We start from the raw sequence: 16,419 nt of genomic DNA, 5'->3' as shown, positions 1-16,419 counted from the left end.
TCCCATTACCACCTACTTTGGGCAGAAGGCAGCATCTTTTGCAAATACTCTGTTATCACTTACGTGTTTTCTGTTCTGTAAGTATTCAGCTTTTATCAGTCCTGCACAAACACTACAGTCTCTCTCCCACGCCTCCTTTTTCTTTTTAGGGGCTGCAAACAACTGTTTCTGCAGCTGATGCCAAGGCACTTCCAATGTATATGCCACTAAAAAGGGACACAAGACAACACTGGGTCAAACATGATCAATTTATTTTCCTTGCTGGCCTGACATGAATTGGCACTACACACATTATTCCTGCCTTTCTGTAGTTTATTAGTTTTGTTTTAATAAGAAGCAGAATTCACTGAACATTTTCTCTAGATTAAATTTGTAACAGTGACAACCACAGACACTTGTCTCTCGCAGAGGCTACTTTTAGAAAGGTTAATGCTGGTCACCGTTTCTGGGGAAACAAGGGCCTTTGATAAGAAGTGCTTCTGACAAACCTATTTTTAATGACATTACATATTAGAAAAGAATGCAATAACATTTATCAGCTCTAGACACAGATAGTGTCAATAGTGTGGTCTTATATAGTAAAGGTGACACCTGGGATCTGTAAAAGCCTAATTATGAAACCCATTCTATTTTATTAGAAAAAAGCAACCAGCCCAGTGTGTTCTGACAAAGTTGGCCTTTAGACTAAAGCATGCTCTGTAATAAACTGGCACTCCTGAAAAGCCGGAGCAACAAGATAGGAGAACACTAGTTAAAGATACGGGTGCTTGGAGAAAGTGTCTTCTGAATCATGGTCTTCTGGGCTGCTCCATAAGAGAGCAGACAGACTGTCCATCCACAAGATGCATCTGAGTGACTGTATCGAAAGAGATTGAGAGCCTCTTATTCACCTCCAGGTTGTTTTGGTCATTGCTCCTTGCTGATGTTTTACTCTCTGTTTAAAGGACACACAGGAAAGAGGCAAAATGAACTAGCTGAGTGCTGTCTGAAAGAAAAAGGCCATCCGTACAGGTGTAAGGAAGATACAGCATCACACCCAGCAGCAAATCCAGGCCCATTCTGTAGGAGCAGGTGAATTTTCTCTTGTGAAGAATTACACTGCCATTATTTAAGCTGCTGATGCCCCAAAGAGAAATTGGAGGGGGAGAGAAGCTTAGCTTTAAAAATAGCAGCACTCTGCTACATCTCAAGAAAGTTGGAACTAAACAGTGTATTTAAAGTATGTTTATGACAGGCAGATTAACATTATTGGGACAGGAGACTTCCCAGTTTGTACAAGCCTTCCTGCTCCAGTGCATGTGCGGGGCAGTGGGCACAGACGTCTGCAACCTACAGAGGGAGGAGTAGCTCCTGTTCGCACTTTTTTCAGAATAATCATTTTAAGCAGTTTCCTCTGTTTAATTCTTTGCTGATAGCTACTGTGTGGTGTGCAAGCTTACCATTGATAGTATAAAGGAAAGCTAAGTTTCTCTATGGAAAGCACCTGCTGTTATGCCAGCGTGCCAAGGGAGATAATTCCTAAGCCAGAAAAAAAAAAAAAAAAAAAACAACTCAAGTGCCTTTTGAACCACTGACATCCATGATCTATTGCTCTCGGTATGCAGACCCCTGCACCAGAATACCTCCTCCTGCATGAGCAGCCTGAAAACACCACCAGTGGTGGCAGAGGCCAAACGCACAAAACCGCAGGAGGCGAGAAGCCAGACTCGGGAGCATCGCCAAGCTTCCCACAGGGCTCTGCTCCCACCCCTGCCGAGATGAGCAACCTCTGAGAGCTGTCACTGGTGCCTCTGCCCCGCTGACACACGGTCATTATGCTATCTTCAGGGCGTTTGAATAGGTCAGGGCTCTAATGGGGGAGTGCAGCTTCTGGGAGCGAGACTGACAGCGCTTGGAGAGCGGATTACTGGCGCTGATAAATCAACCTCGGGTTGACTTACACACCCCAAGAAAAGCAAAAAGGTGAAAACGGTAAGGAATGAGCCTAAGTGAGTAAACGGCCTAAGATATTTGGCTGTGGAGAGGTTCTGGCAAAGGGAACAAAGGTTTTGGTCATGTGCCTTCTTATACCTGTCTCTAAAAGCTGGCATTCCCCACCCCGCCACAAAAAGCTTTCAGTCTTCAACAACCTCAAGTGTCCCACCCTGACAGTTGGGTCAGGGACTACACAATGGCACATTTTCAGAACTGCTCTGCATCCTTTGTCCAACTTCCACATATCCTGATAGCCTTTAGAGAGTTCCCCTCCCCACCGCCCCCTTCCAGTGCTCTGCATTACCTGTAACCACTGGGGAAAGGCAGAGAGTTAAATGCCTTAATAATGTATGTAAGTAGTTCAGGTTAATCTTTTCAGTATTCATTAACCAAGCATTTATTTGCACAGCACGTCATTAGAATTGCTGAAGCCCATTTGCCAGATTGTGCCCTTCTGAAGTTACTAGTCAGAAGTGATTTAGCCTTGATGAAGGCAGAAAAGAAAAAATAAAATCCATGAATTTCTCTCTAGAGTTTGGAAGGCAGGGTGCTTCGTTACCCAACCAGCCTGTGACTACAATGTAATCTCTCTGCTCAAATAGTCCGAAAGCCCCATTTCCATATCAACATGCAGCACTGCCCTAAAAATACTTGGAGGCCTTCAGACAACATATTCCATCTCTCAGTGCCAAGCTCCAGCAAGACAACTTGCCTTTGTTTGTCTTTTCTACATTTCAGCCTCAAGCATTTAAAGCCTGCCTCTTGGAGATGGGCAAAGATAGGCGCAGACCTCACTTATTTTTGCTGCTGCAGAGGTTGATTTTTCAGAGGTGAGGGGGAAAGAAAGGGAAATATTCATGCCTTTCTAGATTCAAGCAACTTTTCAATTTTTTGCTTCTGTAACTCCAAGTCTTAGCTTGACTCCTTGTCAAGGATTGTTTGCTATCTTGTAGCTGTGTTTACCTTATGCCAATTGCAAACTATACCAAAAAAATGCACCAACAGTTTAATCAGCAAAATAATTGCCTTGCAGAGATACTTACTTAACATTGCAAGAGCTGAGAAAACAGACCCTATGTGATTGACATGACACTAAATAGCTGGGAGCCACTGCAGGAAGCCAACTGTGTGATTTTTCACTATTTACATTCTGTAAGCAGAGACAAGATACTGTCTCTTGCCAAGTACAGCTATGCTGAGCCGATCACCTCAGCCAAGAAACTCAGTCAGCAAAGCTTGAAAAAACAATCCCAGTTCTTAAAAATCTATTTCCAGAGATGTTACTTTCTGCCGTAAGCTTGAAAAAGCACAAGTCTGTGCTTTTGACGTGGTCTAATGACTTAGAAGCTTGACTGACAAGAAGCATCAACACCTCCCAAAATGGACACGCCATCCTTCTCTCTAGTGGCACTGTTCTGAAGCAAGTGGTTGGGGTGTGCATATAAATATACATACATTTATATGCCTGTGTATATCTAAACATATATACACATGTATATGTTTATATAAATATGGAAAAAAGTTTATTTTTCTCACCTCTCCCCTCCCAGCTATGGTGTTCCACACTTGCAGCTTAATAGGTGACAAAAGGGACTTGTCCTGTGCAGACCCCACAGAACTGATCCTGGGAACTGATGCTGTACCACAGCCAACTCTGCCACTGCTATGCTCCCCCCATTTCACTGCACCCAGCTCCCCCGGATAGCTCATCCTTGCTGCCCAGGTTCAGCCCCAGCAAGACTAGGGTCTGTTCCTGAATGAGCACATCACACCTAAAAACAAAATCATTTACGAAAAGGCACAGAAGGGCATGACTGGAAAAGGGGAAAAAGTACCAGACTGCAGCATGCCAGGCTGCTGAAAATGCTTGTTGCTGTTTGGGTGAAGAGTAGGGGTGGGAATGCAGAGATGCCAGAAGCAATGAGAGATGGGTCAGGAAGGCTACAGTGAGAAAGGGCCATGCTGGACCAGCCAGAATAATCCAGAGCATTTGGAGACTGGCTGTGCTGTGTGTCCAGACCAAAACCCAATGGGAGATCACAGCCAAGAGGGGCCAGGCATTGCATTTGCAGAGGAGGACTGCCTCTGCCGCAGGAGCCAGCAGCAGCTGGGATTTCCAGTGAGGTTACACGCATAGCTCCCTTTGGAGTCATAGCAGCTCCCCGGCAGCAGCTAATGGTATTGCAACAGAACTGATTTTAAAAGCTTTTTTTGTAATTGAAATATGTATTGTGTCTTTGGGGGGGGGGTGGGGAGGAGGGAGATGAAAAAAGTCAAATTATATGCTCGAGAATTATTGCACAAAGCCAAAGTGCACAGTACACATCCACAGTTTTAGGCACTTCAGTCTCACACAATGGTCTAGAAGAAAGAAGAAAAGAAATAACACATCTGGTAGGATGAGGTAAATGACGGAAAGACAGATTACTGGAAAAAACACTGAGCAAGAATGGGAAATATACCTTGCCTGCATCAGTGGGGGCCTCAGAAGCTTCACTTCAAATATCAGTAGCTCAGCAGCATGGAAACACCAAGCAATTCATTTGACGGGACCATCAGACCGGTTGAGTAATTTGTTAAATTTTCATCAAAACTCACTCAACAGGAAGCATCAGGCTTCGATCCAGCACGTCCCACAGAAACTTCTCACCAGCAGCTCAATCTATTCAAACCTATTCACCAAAAGAGCACTTGGGAATTGTGCTGGTTCAAGGGCTGCTGCTGCCCTGCGGGTGCACAGAGCTGTGCACAAGGTCTCACCTCTCCTAGTGCTGTCCTGCAGGTCGGGCACCTGTGCTGTGCCTCTGCTAGAGGAGACCATGGGGTCCTAACAATGGTTCCTGCACAGCAACAACATAACATTTTTATTTATATAGCATAGAAAGATGTACATTTTTAAAATCACCACTGACATTTTTCAGAGAATCCAAACTTACAGCAGCAGGCTTAACTGAAAAATTTGACACAGAATTTTTAACAAAAATACAGGTTATTTTGGGGTATGAAAATTTGCTATGGAAAAAAAAGAAAAGGAAACTCTGTAAAATAGATTATTCTGCCTCTTGCCTGTCAGGATATATTGGTCCTGGTGGAAACTCTGGTCCTTCTTGTCATACTGCAGTTGATGAACAGGATTTTTTCAGAGCAGAAAGATCTCTGCTCTCATTGCCACCCAAACGTGCACCAGAAGAACCTCAGAGTAGGAACTGCAGAACTTCAGGGCAGATGATTTCCGTTGTTCTTTCAGCATGGTCAGAATACCTACATTCATCCATTACTGATGCACCTCCATCTTACAAGACCTGCAATGTGTCTATTATCATTAAAAAAAAGTCGCAGTGATGCAGATATTATTTCTAAGAAAGAGGAACTGATCGAGGCCAAGGTAAGGGCTACGTCCACATATGCAATGAGGTGGACAATTCATGCTGATTTCTCATCACAGAGTTACAAGGCTGATGACCTTTCAAAGAAAAGGGACTAAGCAGTCTGGTCATCGCCATGCTGATGGACCAAGAAAAGCCAACAAGAAAAGTAATCTGACAGCCTGCTCAGACAGTTTCAGTCTCCGTGGGGAGACGAGCTTCTAGCCAGACAGGTCATCCCTTTTAATGCTTACTTGGTCTAAAGAGTAGCAATTTTACCCATGTAAAAGCTAATGGCATGTCATTCTTGTCAGATCAGTTTATTTTGAATCGAGGAGAAAATTAAGATGTGTGAGAATCAGATTTTAGATGTTGAGAGCATAAGGAGCAGCAGCATTAAGTGGCACTGCTGTTCAAAACAGAAGAGGCAAACATAGTCAAAAGATAATAACAAACCCATTATATTTCAGGTTACAGCTCAGAAAAAAAAAAATTGGCTTACTCTACATTGGACACACAGATTGGAGTTCTAGCTACTTGCAGCTAGAAACCATAAAACCATCATGAACACACTTGAACTACTTACAGCTTTCTATTGCCACACAGGGTGTGCAGCTGGGGTGATGAAAGAAGCATGCAAATTGGGATATGGGTTGAATTTATTTCAAGAAGAGAAGGAATAGAGAGGGAATCAGGAGGCAGATGTATGGATCCTTTCCCATAAATAATAAAACACTCTCAGACTGAGTCCACCAGTGGGCACCAGCACTGTCCCATAGCCATGACACGCAGGCAGGTCTTACTGATTTGATCACACGGTACATGTAGAGTTCAAAGAAAGTAATTACTCCCTTAACCAGAAAAGATGCGATCCTTTGAACTACAGCTTCAAGATGTTTTTTGGTGAGTATTACAGACTATAAAACAAGTATGAACATGCACTTTCATACAGGTTATAAAAGGGAGCTTGCAAAAGGGCAAATGATACAAAATCCTCCACTCTCTTCCTGTTCCCCATCTCACAGCCTGTTTGTTAGCAGTAACAACACGTGACATGTCACACACGGCTCTGCTGAGCTGAGCTCCAGACCTCTGACACTAAACCACTGATAAAGTCATAACATGGGGAGAAAAAAATGCTGTCCAGGTCCATAACCACAGTTTGGTAGCCGGCAACGTGTAACTTAATCCAGCTGTCTCCGTTAAATGTCTCCCACCACTGTTATCACAACCAGAAGCAAAAAGGGTGTTAGCAAAGGGGAGAGATTTTTGCAGAGTGCTCTTTAATTGAATAGGGTTTGTGTCTGCCTTACACTTTCCAGCTGAGCAACAACAGGATGAGGAGAGAGTGCCTGTGCACCAGGGCACGCATGAAGACTGTCAGGCAGCTGTGAGAGTAGCTCGTAACCACATGCATTCAAAGAGTGGACCAAATAGCAATCCAGCTCTGCTTTAACATATGAATATCATTTATTTTTCCTTAGCTTCACCTCCTTTGTCTCCCTGCCTCAGCTGAGGACAAGGTGATTGAAGGGCCAGCTCCTGAACTCCCTCCTCCTCTTTTTGGACTCTCTGGAAGTGCACAGCAGGAGAGCACCAGGAGAGGTTGTCACTTTTGGCTCTGCACTTAAAAAATAAGAAGCAGACATATACGGGCAAGCAAAAAAATGAGTGGATGTCGTTTAATTCTTATTCCTCTTTTATTCATTAACGTCTCCAAAGAATCCTACTTTTTCGCCCCCCAAATAAAGTCTTCCTTGGAACAACAGACTGAACACATCACCTCAGATGTTTTTACAACCTGACAAAACGTATTAAGCACTAACATCCAGTCCATCGTTCTCAAGATTCAGCACTTGTCGTGTCTATCAGAATTTCTTTAGAGGTCTAAAATACAAAAAAAAAAAAAAAGGAATCCAGCAGCTGCTGAAAGAGTATATTCCTAGCCTTAAAGGATTAGGGGCTTTAAAAAATAATACTAAAAAAATCAAAAACAAAAAACAAACCTGAACTAATGATGGGAACAGATCATTAATATTAAAAATATTATGGGATATTAAAAATAATATACCATCCTACTGCATTCACAGTATCTCTGATGAGGCAGTCTAAGTAAATCCAGCCTTGTACATATGCATTCAACTTAGAGAAAAATATTTCTTAAGGGTGGAATTACAATTAGGAATGTGAAGAGGAACACGACAAGGATGATCACTGATCCAGGAAGCTAAGAGATTAGATAAAAGATAAACCTGACTAAAATAAAGTAAGCAACATACACAGCTTGGGGTGCTCACATATAGGGTACTGATACAGGGTCTTAATATTGCTGTATAGCGAGGACAGACCATGACTAAGGCATCTGCGTGTTTGTATTCCTACTAGCTTTTATAAGCCAATTCCACCTTTCTGAAGTCATTGAATGAACAATCGCTATAACCCATTCATTTTTACAGGCTTTAAATTAAAAAAAAAAAAAAAAAGGAGAACTTGTACAGAGAAGTGGTATGAAGATCCTACTCTGAGCTCTGCTAGCACAGAACTTGTGCTGTTCTCCGTGGCTCTGCCTCATCCCCACCAGCAGCCAAGGTCTCAGTGGTATGGGGGACGTTTCATGCAGCAATATGCAAGCCACTCAACCATTAAGGCATTAAACTTTTAAAGACAAAAGCAGAGTGGCACGGTTAATCCACCGGTGAAAATGTATGCATGCCTTGTCTCCCCCACAAGATTGGCATTTCAGGCAGTACAGTGCTTGCCTGCAAATTAACGTGCAGAAGCCTGGTAATATTTTGCATTCTCTCCGATACCACAGTGGACCAATCTAAGATTTTTTAGCCTGGTTGTATGCTATACATAACATTAAGTACAGCCATTATTAATAGCTTAGCTTAATTATTAGCTGATACCTTCATATGCATGCAGACATAAGACTTCAATTATTTTTAATTATATGGAAAGTTTCAAGTGTCTGCTTTATTCCATTAAGATCATTCAGAACTCAGTAAAAGTGACAAACGCTTAATTTTTAAATGACAGTTCCTAATTAATTTGAACTCTGACTAATTAAAAGATTTGCAGATTCCAACAGTCTAGCCCATTTTCAAACGGCAAGTCTTTAAGCCTGCAGAAAAAAATGCTCTACTTTCCATCGAGATTAAAGATTCAGCCCCTACTTTAAGTGCAAAACCCCCTTCAGCTCCAAGGTACAAACAGCCTCTCGAGGATACCCAAGTCCATCGCTCCCACTCACATAAAAATCTAGGCTCTGGAGACAGGAACAAGAGCTTCAGCCAGAGCCTGTGATGGTGACAGCCTGGGGTAATCCCACTCACCTACCAAGCTTTTATCTTTGTGCAGCGCTATATAAAAGGGGAAGCCAATGCCCAGCTCTGACAGCTGCTGACAGACAGCCTGCAACATTAAAAAGGAAAATGCATTTGCTAGGTACCCCCACAGAAATGATAGCTTCAGGGGATAGCTTCAGCAAGGGACGATAAAAATATTTATATCTGTAACCAATAAAAATGAGGCTTATGGCTGTGCTATGGATCTCTCAGCACCCACAGCTACATTTACCCTCGCTGATCAATTCTGATGACGTTCAATGAGGTGAAACTCAGAACGACAGCCCTACAAGTCAGCAGCTGGACTCCGAAGCCAACGTGGACAGAAGGTGGTCTTCTCGTATCATGTATACCACAGCCCAAATGGCCAACCAGTCCAACCAAGCCAACACCATTACATGTCATTTCCACCCCAGCAGGAACACCAGTAGTGGCACAGAGACAAGGCAGCTGAGGTCACTTTTTCATGGAACAAAGCAGGGCTTAAGGAGGACAAAGGACCCAATCCCACAGTGTGAGAGTTTTACTGCTTTCATCGTGCGCTGCTTTTAAATGCCTGAAAATCAGGTTGTTGACTGGTGTGAATAAAGTTGGATTTTCAGCACAGCAGCTTCACACAGCTGCTAGCAACAAGCTTCCTTCATGCACAAATAGAGCTAATACACACAGAGATGGCTGGCTAGATTTCTCCAAGTAGAGTGAGTAATGCACATAGCCATAGTAACCAGCTCCTGCCTCTGAGCTTTCCTTTACTCTGAAGTCGACGTGCGTGTGCATGGATCTGCGGAGAGGAGTTTATATTTCTCCTGGTTGGAGGAGCGAGCACAGGAGACCTGGCTCCGCAATTCTGCAACACGCTGCAGCAATGACATGGAGCGACCTTGCCTGTTGGTCCCTAAGTGGTTTTCCAGCATGTCACATGCATCTGTTACCCACTTATCGACCCACTTGAGTCACATAAACCAGCCAATACTCTCTGCTACGCAGGGTTATTTACTGCACATCAATGTTGCATTTTTAATATCTCCAAACAAAATTCCCAGGCAAGATATGAATAGCTTTAAGGTGTTACAAAACCATTCTCAATGAGTTCCTAGTTTCACAGTAAGACAGGTTTATAGTTAGCCTTTACACTAGCATTTTGTCTGCCTAAACCATCCTGCATCTGAGGACATTGAGCATTGTGTTTTAAAGATACAGGCATGCCAGAGCCTTTAACACAAGATAAAATCCAGTCTCACTTGCACACATCAGCATTTGTAAGTGTTGGCACCTGAGTTATGAGCTCAAGACCCAGAGCTACTAGGTTTTATTCCTTTGTAAACAGGTAAAAATAAACACATCTTTTCTTACCCTTTATGGAGATGAAAACATTGCAAAGGAAGGACGTGTGTACTATGAAGAGCAGAGTGAGCTGCAAAGATTACCCCAACAGGGCATACAGAAAGCACTACTTCAGCTGGTGAGCTCTTCATTGTATATTGCAGTGTCTATATAGAAAATTAACGAATCGAATCAGATCATAGCGTAGACTGCAGAGCTGTGCCTGGAAGAGGGAAAAATCCCACCTTCTTCCCTCAGAAAGCACTAAAGATTACAGAGATCTCTGCACAGAGCAACAATATGCAGGTAAGAATAATCTCAAAGCTATTGTGATTGCCTACTGTTACACAGTGCCTTACTGAATGAAAGGGAAGCTGGCTGTGTATGAACTGTAGAAAGCAACTGATTTCATCCAGCAGTAAAGAAGATCTGACCTAAATTGCTGAGCTTAACTTTACCTTGGGCTATGGACAAGTGCAGAAGATGTTAGTTACCACTGCAGAGCCAGTCCTGTGTACCCCCATTGAATTCCTTCACTTACCTCTTGGTTGTGAGGCACCCTTGTAACTGGCTAACAAAAAACTAGTGGTTCATGTCAGTGGCAAGAATGATCACTGCTTAATATTTCAGTCCAGCAGAGTTCTCTTCCAACATGCCCTTGTTAGATTTGCCCATGACTGATGACGTTTAATGAGTCTGGGAGAAATCCAGGAAAATGTTATCACCGAACAACAGACAGAGACTAATGCCAGGCTTCAGCTACCTGCTTTAAAATTTTAATCACACTTCAGCACTACAATGAATGGAAAATACTTACCAAAAAGATTAGCACCATTCCTTCTATCTCTCCTCTAATCACTTTCTACCTTAAGGTCTAGGAAATGGAAGAATATGGGGCAGGCAATGGTAGAGGGGATGCTCCAGTTTCTGTAATGCAACCACCTCATGCTTCTTTACTTGTGCGGCAAAAGATGCTCCCACACCCTGCATATCCAAGGCTGTAGCACAGACTTTTTAAATTTGCATGCATCATACAGGATAGTAAAGTTCTTACAGAACTTAAGACTGATATTTTAAATATTTTCCTTCTAATGTGAGATTTATTGACACAGTAAATCATTTTCTTCAGAGAGTCAACATGATATTAAGAAAAGATAGAGGAAATGTAACAAATATCATGCTCCTAAAAAACAGGAGTCTCCTGGAGGACTCCTTACCTCAGAATGGCTCTCACTTTGGCTCACCCTTTAGTAGCATTTTACAAGCCTCCTTGTGTGCAGACCCGGTAAGCTAATCAAATTGTATCTGCAGTTTAGGACTAGCTTCCACATTTCCTTCTCCCCAACTCATGAATAAACATGACAGCATCAGGCCCCAAGTAGTTAGATTTCTAATCAACAAGGCTTAGGAGCAGGAGGAAAAGGGGGAAGGAAAATCGCCATTTGAGTACTCCAGGCTTCAGAAATAGAACTAAAATTGGAGGCTGCGCGACCTCGCTCCAGTACCTTCGTGCGTAAGCGCTGTGCCTCCAGTGATGTGATTAGATGTTATTTTTCCCCTGGGGGCTCTGCCTCACTCTGCGAATGAGAGAGGCCTGCGTGGGGAGGAAGGCAAAATCAGATGGCAAGGGAGACACTGCTGTCTGCATGCCCCTTTTTGCTCTGTTGCTGAAGCTGCCTTCTGCGTGAGTCAGAAGTGAGAAAAGATGATTTTAAGATTCAAGTAATTGCTGGCTGCATTAGTATGCCAGGATGCTTCACCTCAAAGCACCTGGGTGACAGCAGCAAGCAAGCCAGTTACACCAGCCTTTAGCCAAGCAACCATTATTCCTGGTTTTATTTTCAATGCGACTTGGTTGTGATGCCCTAGGTTTGCAAAAACCTACTGATTTGTAAGGGAATGCTGAGTAAAAGTCCATGAAAGTACTGTATACCAAGTGTGCAGCCAAACACATGAAGAACTATGTTTTGGAGGCATAGATACTTGTATAAAAACCATACCTGTGCATGCATGTATGTATTAAGTGTTATGGGCCAGGCTGGATGGGGCCTTGGCCAGCCTGATCTAGTGGGTGGTATTCCTTTCTATGGCAGGGGGGTTGGAGATGCATGATTTTTAAGATCCCTTCCAACCTGAGCCATTCTATGACTAACAAATGGAGGTTTTTGACATTTCACAAAAGGAATCAGAGATTAGCAGCTTACCTCTATTTGCTTTGTGGTTCTCTGTCGGTAACATGAAGGTAATTGTACATAGATACAGTTAATAAACGCCATACAGAAATGAAGATAGAAGGGGGCTACACATTAGATATGCCTTCATTTGTTAAATAGCTACAGATCAGCAAAGCTCCTTCACATGTACGTAGGTGTTTGGACAGTCTAAACAGCAGCAGGTGTCCGAGCAGCTAGATCTGCAGCTCACCCAGAGAGGCAGGAGCAGTTTTTGTCCTGGCATTGCCCACAGCCTGTAGCCTGTTACCTCTCTGGTGGGGACAAGCCACCTCGGAGGGCAGCATTCATCAGCCAGCCCAAAGATGGCGCTCCTTAAGCGCACCGTGCCTAAAAATAAATGGCACTTCAGCCACGGGCATCACACAGGTCAAGGGGTGACAACAGCCTCATGTACAGAGGGTGCTGCTCCCTGGGGTATTAACGCCTCCCCCAGCAAAAATTACTTCTGTTCTTGCTAATGAAAGGCAAAAGAGGAACTTACTTGGCCTCTGCAGAACACAAGCAAGGCAACAGCTCAATACCTTCCAGAATATCTTGAGGAACTTCACAGTGTCAAAGCAAATTGTTAAACTGATCCTGCAGTGAACACAGTAGCTCTCAGATTTCTTACTGCTTTTGAAAGCAACAAAGAAGTTGTCTTAATTCATCTCACCCTGAATACAAGAAAGAAAATTAAAGGCTTCTTTTAAAACCTATATTCAAATCCAATTGCTAGATATGCGATAAAAATAAGCCTGAAGATATTTTGTTAAGCTTTATCCTCAAGAGATAAAAAGAGAAACAATTAAGGCACTTGATATGACACACAAGCAAGCAGAAATGGCTCCTGACTTTGGCACTCAGCCCCCATCAAGATTAAACAAAATATATTGTAACTGAGCAGCACTAGATTTTTTTTTTCTCCTGGGGCTTACCATAAGCCTCTGGATTTTTAAATTACAATAGCCTTTTACTTCCTTCAAAGGTTATAGGACTTTTTGGCTGTACTGTAAAACACTGCTGAAATGCAACACTTGGGTATCAATATAAACAAATACATTCAAACAGATTATTCTGAGGTAAAACCGAGCCAAAACAACAGCTGCTTACTCACAAAATTAGTTTTTAATAACTTAATACAGTGCAAAACCCTAAAACACATTGTAAGCTCAGTTGCTCAGAAGAAAAATGTAACTAATACAGTATTTACTGTTGCACAAAGGCTCCGTTACATATGGGGAAATCGAGGTCTAGCCATTCTTGCTATGTGGGAGATCTCAGCATTACTGAGCGTTTGTTTTCCACGCAGAGATAACCTTTTCAGAAATGTACTTTGGCTCAAAGGGAAGGGATCCTACAGAATTCAATCAGCACATATTAAGTGACAACCCACAGGCTGGAGTTAGAACAAAGGCTCAGTATCATGAGCCAGCCACATTAAAGGAGAACTGCAGCCAATTATACTACAGTAGCTTAGCCAAGGAAATCTGGGCTTTATCCACTCCTGTGTTTCTTTAGGACAATATTCTCCCTTTCCCTACTCTCTGCTTTCTTATACCAAAACATAGGCAATGCTGGAAACACCCCACAAAGAAAACAGTTGCACTTGCCATCTACCTGGGCTCCCCATCTCACAACGAGGAGCGTGTAGGCCATCTTCACACTTCTCAAACACCAAAGAGTTCATTTCTGACACAGAGCTTTAAAAGGAGATGATGTTTTCAAACCCAGCAAGCATATAAGCAGTGCTTTCAAAATCCATCTAAGCATCAAGCGATGCAATGCCCCCTCTTGAGTAATATATGCTGCCCTTGGTTTTGTACCTCCTTTAAGAGTCTCAGAGGTCTGTATCAAAATAATAAAAAGAGGTTCTCTGTTCACAACTGAATTACATACTGCCTGAAAAGATACTTCAGATCATTCCCAAACATGAAAGAAAACGGGAGTCATTGACTGCTTTCTTCAGGGTCATGCAAAAAAACTCAGCCTAAGAGCTTCAGGTTCGGTTTTTAAGTGTGGCAACATTGGTGTTCGGCACCAGATTGACTGCTTCCAAATGATATTAAAAATTCTTGCTAGACTGTGACCAACGCTGTCCTTGCAGGTCATTTTTCAAGCTAAGCCAGGGCCTGCACTGCAAGACTGAAGTTCTGTGCTCTGTGCATCTATTCAACCTCTTCTGATATTCAGACAAAGTTTTGAGCAGAGATATATTAGTATACTTTTCTATTTACATTTCCAAGGACATGCTCAGTAATAAAAGATCTATTGTTATAAGCACAGTGAATGCAACATTAGCTCAAAAAGCAGTAGAGCCCAACAATAATGGATTAGGAAGACAGACAATAAACACATTGCTACCGCAACACATTTTATCAGAGCTCCCAGAATTCCTCAGCTTCCATTTCAGACAAAAGCTAATGCCATAAATGCAAACAGAGCAGAAACAAACAAAACCCACCACCAGCAACAACAAAAGAACAAACAAAAACAACCAACACACCCCTAAACTCACCTTCTAGACTCAAACTTGCGTTTATGGTTCAATTAGGAAGTCACGCAGGCTTAAAAGGAGGCATGGAGTGCACACAGTGCTAATGCCAAGCCTGAAACATACCCATGGATGCAGCTAGTTGCTCTTATTAATTCCCCTTTAAAACAATCCCTGATAAGACGTTACCAACTGACTACCTGCTCTTCAGCCAATACTGACAGTTAATCCAGATCAAAGGACAACGTGTCAAAATGGACACAAGGTTGTTCCTTAGGAAGAGCTTCACAGATTGCCAGTGTCACAACCTCAGGCATGGCAGACTTGAGCAGAAGGTGGACATAAAATTAAGGATCCATAGTACCTTGTTATTTCTGTTCAAGAGTGAATACCCTCTTTAATTAATGAACACCCTCTTTGATTAAGATACCTTTTTTTTTTTCCCCCTCTCCCTGCAGTCACCAAACAATCTACACTTGCCATTCTGGAGATGCCCCTTGTCCTAGCTGTCAGGCATGGTCAAGGTCTACCAGGATACTTACGTGAATAGCTATATGGTTTTCAGCATGACATAATTCAACCTAATTCCTTGTGCCTCATTTCTATGTACTCCTAGGAAAGTATCCAGTTTAGACTGGGCTGGGATAGAGATACACAAATGTGTCACTGGGATCTAAAGCCAGCAGACTTTCCAGTTTCATCACCCTGCAGAAGGGAAATTGGTGAGAAAGTTGAAAAGGACGCATGTTTCAGACAGTGAACGAATCTGGAGATTTCACAAGTAACAAGACTGAAATGTATGGAGGAGTGTGTTTATATACAAACCAACTTTGTAAGGTTGAAAGCATTTCTTGTGAAACAAGTACTTGCCTAAAAACACTTGATGTTTGGTTGTTAACAGCAAATCCTTTTAAGTAAAAGGAGCAGAGAACATCTTACATCTTCACAAGAACACTTAAACTAAATCCATAAAGCTGTGTGTCAGTTTCAATGGAGTTTGTTCCATTTTTTTTGGGAGAACAAGTGTAAATCAAGTGCATTGTTAAAGAATTCCTGGAGAATTAGACTCTCACCTCCAAATCAAGACAACTGTAAGCACAAACATAATTCCTGGCCCACATTTAACACTTCTGACACTGATGAATCAGTACCATAAGAAGTGGTTTTTAGACTTCTTCACTCCGAATTTTGTATTTTGTTTACACAGCTTTTAAATACATCTTACTACTCACAATCAGTACTAAACACTGCCTGAACATCTATCAAAGAGCACACCATCTGTTCATTACATTGCTTATTCTAAACAGGCTTACTTACCACCACAGCACTTAAGATTAATTTCTAAAGCAATGTTTTCAGTTTGTAAAGCTCAGAAGTTGTACTATTTGTGCAGGATATTAACTACAGGATAAAGTTAAGAAGAAATGCAGCCAAAATTCCACATGCCTGGGAGGAAAGATTCCCCCCCTCCCCATGTTAAGTTGGGCATGATAGCACAACATACCTGTTTTGACCATACCAATAAAACTATGCTGTCTTGGTAATAGGAGTAAGCATAGGGGTAGGACAGTGACAACATAGGAATTGGTTCAGGAAAATCTTAATTTTCCATTGTATGCGCTGGCAAGGATGACCAACTGCACTTACTTCAGAAGTTTGAGTTCAATGACACTGCCTGTTTTATCCAAAGGTTGGAAAGACTCCAC

Source organism: Cygnus atratus, chromosome 1 (genome assembly GCF_013377495.2).
Source record: "Cygnus atratus isolate AKBS03 ecotype Queensland, Australia chromosome 1, CAtr_DNAZoo_HiC_assembly, whole genome shotgun sequence".
Lineage (NCBI taxonomy): Eukaryota > Metazoa > Chordata > Aves > Anseriformes > Anatidae > Cygnus > Cygnus atratus.
Note: the sequence above shows the minus strand (reverse complement) of the source record.